The sequence below is a fragment of the Vigna umbellata genome, chromosome 5 (assembly GCF_029865625.1).
Source record: "Vigna umbellata cultivar VRB3 chromosome 5, Vumbellata_1.0, whole genome shotgun sequence".
NCBI classification, from domain to species: Eukaryota; Viridiplantae; Streptophyta; class Magnoliopsida; order Fabales; family Fabaceae; genus Vigna; species Vigna umbellata.
The window spans coordinates 23,392,442-23,399,848 of NC_142169.1; the positions used below are offsets into that span (position 1 = coordinate 23,392,442).

Consider the following 7,407-nt stretch of genomic DNA (forward strand, 5'->3'; position numbering starts at 1 on the left):
TATAAAAGAGCTTGAACTCATGTTCTTGAAATCACCACATTTTTGTACCATTTAAGCTACCAAAATTTCTTATTTAGCTTTCCACATTTTATTTTTACATATAAACTTATTGTATTTTCCGTTCACAAATAAATTTATTTTCATGGTCTTACACAGTACATTTTTGTAAGGACTTTCTTCAATATTTTTGTATTTGTGTATTCTTTAACTTCTCTTATTGAACAAAAGCTTCTTCAAGTTTTTAAATTGAAAACTTTGTTTCAATGACTAATGATTACTCAATATTTTGAAAATATGTGAATATTTGATAAGATATGAATTACTAAATTGAATTGTTATGGTAAGATGTATGAATTTACTAATTAACAGAGAATATAAATAGATGATAACCTGAGTTATATAAGTAAAAGTATAAAAGTAGTGAAAATCGATTTAAACTTTTGTATAGAGTTTTACTCTATTATAAGAATTTGCTAGATAAGATTTATATCATAGCAAATATAATGGTTAAATGTACAAGAGATATACTCAAGTGTTTAGGTATGTAATATCTTTTAAGTGCAATAGAATAATGGATTAGAGTTGTTTAGTTAAATAGTGTGAATTTTATTTTAAATATTTAACTTATCCTCTCTTTTTTATTATTTTTGTAATTGAATTATCATGTCATAATATGAGAATAAATATCTTTACTATTTACTATGCAATAAGGTGTTAATTATAACAATAAATAAATAACACTAAATAAATGTTTATTAAGAATGAAGTTGATGTCATTAAACATGTTATTAAAAAAATTTATCTTATTTTTATACATATTTTTGGTTTAATTACTCATTTAGTTACATTTTGGTTATAAAGTTTCAAGTTAATATCCGCTTAACTTTTTTTTGTTTTCATTATGTCCAACTTTTGAAAAAGTGACTCAGTTATATTCTTCTAAAACAAATTACCAATGACATTAACGACATGTCATGTGTCAATCTAGGTTTTTCTTCTAATTTTTTTGTAAACAAATTTGTTGTCCACATGTCAGATTCCTAGTGTGACAAATGACACTAATGATACCATGTGGTAGGTAGTGTAACGTGTCAGTGTCAAGTATCATGGTCTTCATTTCAATTTAGTCCTTATATATTTTAAAATGAAACAATATTATCTCTCTAAATTAAGACCAAATTCATTATTTGTATAGATTTTATAATGATATTTTTATTAAAAATGAATTTCTAACATATTATATTATTAATGTATGTTTTTTATAATACTAAAAATAATTAAGTGTAGATATTTAAAAAAAAAAGCAAGTCTTTAAAACTAATATATCATTAATTCATATTATTTTATAGTAATAAATTAATTAATAACATTTATATAAATAATAAATTTCATCATCTTCTAGATTAACTAATAACATTTATATAAATAATAAATTTAATGAAAATAACCAAATATATTATTTGTATAAATGGTATACTAATATTTATATTATAATTTATTACAAAATTATAATTAACAAAAGTATTGATTAATAATATATATAATATGTTAAAACGTTATTTTTAATAAAAAGAATAACATGTATTTATATAATTAATATTTTTTTATAAATTTGATCTTAATATAAAGAAAATCAATATTACTTTATTTTTAAAAAATTGGAATTAAATTTATTAAAAGAAATATATATAAAAATTAAATTAAAATCAAAATAATAACACTTAATCCTAATTCGTAACATATCATACCAGACACTTAACACATAAACAACAAAAAATATTGTAAAAGAAATAAAAATAAAAATAAATTAAAAAAAACAAATTAACACATGTTATGTGGTTATATCAAAAAAATTAAATAATTTAATTAAGACGTTTTTTCAAAAATTGAAACACAATCGAAAAAAAAAATTAATAGTAACTAAATTTTTTTTAACTAAAATGAAAACCAAACGAATAATTAAATCTATTTTTTTTTTATTATATTACATCATACCAAACAGTTGTAATTAAATTATATATTAAATATAAGAACAGATACGTTAAATCTGATCTCTAAGTGAGTATATAATTAATCTAAGATATTAAATCATTCTTTAATAAGTTGAAAATTTTACACGTATTCTTTGAAAAGAAAATCATGTTACTATAAAATAATACGTTCCCTTGGCTGCGTACACCTTTATATCTAAATTTGTAATTCTTTTAGTTGCTCAAATTTACATTTTACAAATTTTACATCTCTAACAAGACGAAACTCCAATTGCTATCTCTTTTTTCCTTTGTTTATATCTCATCATATTTACTCAAAACGAATAAATATCTTGAACCAAAAAACAAACAATTACATCAATATCAAAATATGAAATTATACTTGTTTTACTTGTAAAAAATATCCAGATGCATAAATAAAACAAAACATACTAAGCTCGTTTCTCTATTTTAATAAAATCATTTTTCTCACGTGTAACCATGATTATTCACACGGGCAGATCTGTGATAAATATCCACATTTATTTTTTGTAATGTAACAATCAGGTAAAATAAATTTAATAAACAGATTTCCAAATATCTTTCGCAAAAAAATAATAACACTGCAAACAATTAGCCAGAAGTAAAAGCACGACCCAATTATTGCGGAAGCATTCATGTCTGTCCTCTTATAGAATTATTGTCCTCTGAGACAAAAATAAATAGTCTCAAATAAAATATTGCACACCAACATACATTATAATATGTAAATTGTTTATTTTAATGTTGCGGTTCAAACAAATGTCATAAAAACAAGTATTTATTTTAGTATCACAATGGGAGAGATATGTTTGCCCACATGTATTCATCATATATCTCTATACAAAATTACCATATTATAGTCACAACATTGCAAGGTCCAAATCATAGATAGTAAAGAATGCTATAACAAGGTGTCCATCAATAAACAACCGAAACAAGTAGAGGTGTAGGTGTGTTCTCTGGTTCATCAATCAAATGAGGAGGAGAAAAGGTGAACATAAATCAGTAATCACTTCACCTCTATATCAATAGCCAGTTGAGAAACTTTACTGCATCTGATTAAACACGAAGTTGATTGAACACAAGTTAATTTCAACTCAGCCTACAAAATTACAAATTTCACCAGGATACTACCACGAAGTTCAAAAACAGAAAATCCTATGACATAATGAAATGCAAATCCACAAAATCTGGTGCTGAACAATGAAAGCAAAGCAGGTTCCATATGTAGTTTGTGCACTATCCATGAATCAAAGCATGCAATCAGTTCTTGCAGGCAGCCTTCTGAAGAAATTGAGAGGCACTGAAGGAAGCTTGTGGCGGAACCTGGGGTGTCTCAATACATAGATTCCAGTGAGAAGTGCCACAACCTGGAATGGAGTGACATAGAGTACAATGGCAGCAACCAGACAGAAGATGACAAAGAGTGCAGTAGCTCTTGGGTCCCTCCAGCTGAGCAAAGACTGCAGCCTCTCCCCTTGTGTGGCCAAATCACCAACCACTGTCTGTATCCTCCCAGCAATGCTTCTGAGCCTGTCATATCTCATCCTCACGATGTCCGATTGTCTGGTGGTTGGGAATGTGTCAAACTCTTCATCAAGTTCATCTGGGTGAGCAGAATCTGCATGAGAGAGACGAGTGTCCATGTGAGGAGGGTGTCTTGGCCTCCATCTATAGTACCAAACTCCAATCAAGAAGAGGTATAGGAATATTGTAGGTAAGATAAGCTCAGGGTACATGACCAATATTATGAACAGGATATGGATCAGAACGGTTGTGATTGGATTTTTCCAATTGCAGATTTGGTCAAACCATTTTCCTACCGCTATTAGTCCACTTAAAACTCCCATGATCCTGAAAAAGTTGGCCTTGCTTCTTCTCATGCTCCACATGTGGGAACCCACATCCAGCATATATTCCACTATCTCCTTTCTCAAGGGTGGCTCGGCACGACTCAGTCTCATTGAAACAATCTGAGTGGCTTGATGCCTCAAATTGTCAAGCTGGCTAACAGTTAGTGGGTGAATATAATGCATCTTAGGCAACAAAGGCAGTGAATACATGTGCATCATATTAAGCAAAGAAGAACAAGTAAACCTTACAGCCAAGTGGATTTCACCCATTTTCTTCACCCCATTTGGATGAAGAACTAGAAGAGGATAGGAATGTGTATAGACACGGTCAGTCTCAAGGGTGGAAAGACGGATTCTTACCTTCCCAATTTTGGAATCTTTTGCTCCTCCACCCTTATCACCACCATGCAAATGACAGTTATCAAAAACACCAATTGTAATGACAGTGCAAGGATCAAAAACCTCCCAAGTATATTGCTCATTCCACCGGGGTGCGAAGCTATCAATGATTGTCCTTGTCCTCACCCACTTCTGCCCATATTTTGCTACACAATAGGCATCTGTTGTTCCCTTACCATCTTTAGTTTTCATTGGCATCAAACCCTGAGCGTTCAATATCCCCAATTCAAGAACTCCAATACTGGACTTCCACAGCTGTTTAGCAGTTGGGCGAAGATCACTGCTGTAGTGAGTTGATTCATCCAAAACATGATAACCACCTTCCAGACAGATCCTCATATGAATCTTGCTTGAAAACTTGATTTCCTTCTTCTTTTCTCCTTCCATTATAACAACGTGCTTTTCGATGTTGTACCACTTGGTATTCACAGGTTTGTAATCCAGTCTCCGCTCCACCATTTGTAAAGGAATAGCACACCTCCCAAGTGACTCCTCCTTGTTAGGGGCAACTCTGTCTTCCACACTCAAAATCAGAGGCTCCTCGAATGGTTCAGCAGCCACAAACATCATATCCTCATTCCACATTGGATTGATAGTCCTGCTTTGAGAGATTCTAGTCCTCAAGGTCTGATTTCCCAGAGAAGCCTTAACAAAAACTTCAGGGTACCTACCCTTGTCACTCGGCTGCAAGTCTTGCGCCTCTATCACATTAACCCTCAAATACCAAAGCTTAGGAGACAGATACACCTTTGATCTAATGTTGGCAAGAGCATCAGTCCCAGTAACCGTCGCAGCATCTGAGTGCCATGCTTCGGGAAATGCTTCATCAGCCTGTGTGCCCATCCAAACAGCCAGCATTAGCTCCCCCTTCGCCTTATCACCCTTCCTATCCTCCAATCTATACCACTGCGGTGCAAGAGGACTATCCGGTGGAACACGCTTTGGGACCTCATTCAGGTCGAACAACACCCGACCGATGAAATCATCCCTCACAACATCCTTATCCTTCACGGTGACCTCCAGAATGGAAGCCTGAATGCGGTCTTTCGAGAAAGCAAAAACCTGGTTCCATTCGGGATTACTCTTCTTCTCGAAGTGCCGTGTGGTGCCTTTGTAGTTCCCCAACTTCACTTCAGTATAAGGGTCACAACTGCCAGTGACATCCTTTGCAGGCAGGTCCTTAGCCTTCACAACCCTCACGTACAGGTACTGCATTTGCTCGACAAGGTCATATGTGCTGGTAAGCTTGTCACCGGAGACCTTCCCCCCACCGAGGTGGGGCTTGGTCTCCTTCAACAGAAAATCTTCCGGTGGAGGCCTCTGCATCTTCTGCCTTCAAAGAACCCAAAGACCTTTTCTTTTTCAAAATAACAATGGAAGCTGTGCACAACTATTTCAAATCTTCAATGTTCCACACTTCCACACCTAGGAACAGTTGTGCCTTAAAAGAAATAAAAGCACAACGGTTCCGAGGAGCCTAAAAAAGAGAAACACGGTCAAATAGCCGTTACAGCTGGCAAATCAAGTCACCTAAATATTTGGGAAACTTTAAAACACACAAGCCACACAAGTTAAGAAAACTCAAATATAATAATCAATGCATAAATAAACAGAGTTGCAAGCGTAGATCTACGCTAACACCAAGAGTGTGGAAGCTTAAGATTGTAGATCCGATTGTATTTAGTAAAAGCACAAAATCACGACACCAAAACGTACTATCAATTCATAAAATAAGGACACAAAAATTCTGAACCTAGATTATCCCAAGTAGCTGCCGACAGAATGTACCATGAAATGAAGGAGTTCCACTCAAAAGTTTCACACTTTCTGCATTCTGAGACACTCCTTCAACAACTTATTTCCCGGAAACAAACATCACCACCGGATTACCTTTACTTTTCTAGTTTCAGCACTTTTCACACCACCCAACTCACCCACCGAAATTTTAACAAAAAAAAAAGTATAAAAATACCTATATACTACTGATCATACGCAGGTTTGTGCTCCTCTCATTCTAAGAGATTTTACAAGAAATTTTTTTAGAAAAAAATAAAAATTTACCGAATGGGTGCTTCTATTTCAGCAAAAGGAAAAAACCTTGAAAATTTTCAGTAGCACCCAACTCGTGGAATAGAAGAAGAGAGAAAGATAAACATGAAGCTTTTAGATTTAAGAAGTACAATGCTGAGATGTTGTTACCTTTGAGAAGATGGGTTTGTTGAGAAATGGGGATGGTTTTGTTAGGTTTATTTGTAATAAAGCAGAAAGAATAGAGGTGTAGGTGGTGTCTGTGAGATGGAAGAGATAAGGGTAAGGGGTGAGGGAGAAGAGGAAAGAAGAAAAGAGGGTGTATGCTTTTTGGTTTTTGGTTTTTGGTTTTGCGTTTGGTGGTGGTGTGGGGCTAGGATCTAATGAATCTATGCAAAATATACACAGAAGTTGCCCTCTTTGCTTTTTGCACAGTGCTCGCTGGACCTCTGTTGCTGTACAGGGTGGTGGAGTGGCGGTGGACCCGCCTTAAGCGTGTGAACCAATACGGTCCGTATTCACACGTGTGCTCGTTTCCCTAAGTAACTCCCTCACAATTCATTATCTGTTCATTTTTTTATTTATTTTACTCTTCATTCCAAAAAAAAAAACTGTCATGTTTATCGAAAAATAATCATCAACATAATTTAGACAAAAATGTTTTCAATTTGTATATTATTTATTTCTTTTTAATGTAATTATGGTATTAAATAAATTACAAGTCATTACTTTTAAATATAAAGATTAAAAAATATATCATTTTAAAATTAAAAAGTAACACTTAAATATTTAAATTTGTAATTTTATTTTTTCATATTAAATCTGAGTTAATCTGACTCTGTACCAATTTAAGTCAGGTTAATTGAAAAAGTATATTTTTCTAAAGGTTTAATAGCCAATTTAGTCCCCACTTTGGTTGAAAAATCTCAATTTAGTCCCTCGTTATAAAAGTGTTTTACATTAGTCATAACTTTTAAAATAATGGGTCAGATTGGTCCCTTTCGTTAAATATAAGTTAACGAAATTAATGGATGATGATGTGACACAGCTTAAAGCTGATGTGTTAGATTGGTCCCTCGTTAGCTTTACGTTGTGTCACATCATCATCCATTAAT

The 7,407-nt window shown here is 33.0% G+C and overlaps 1 pseudogene across 1 annotated transcript; it reads right to left on the reverse strand.

Moving 5' to 3' along the window:
• Positions 1-3,048: 3,048 nt before the first annotated feature.
• On the reverse strand, positions 3,049-6,702 carry LOC124827218 (FT-interacting protein 3 pseudogene; annotated as a pseudogene). The gene is made up of 2 exons (XR_015786826.1): positions 6,464-6,702; positions 3,049-5,741 (listed from the first exon to the last, which is right to left on the reverse strand). The product of XR_015786826.1 is annotated as an FT-interacting protein 3 pseudogene (transcript).
• Positions 6,703-7,407: the final 705 nt, after the last annotated feature.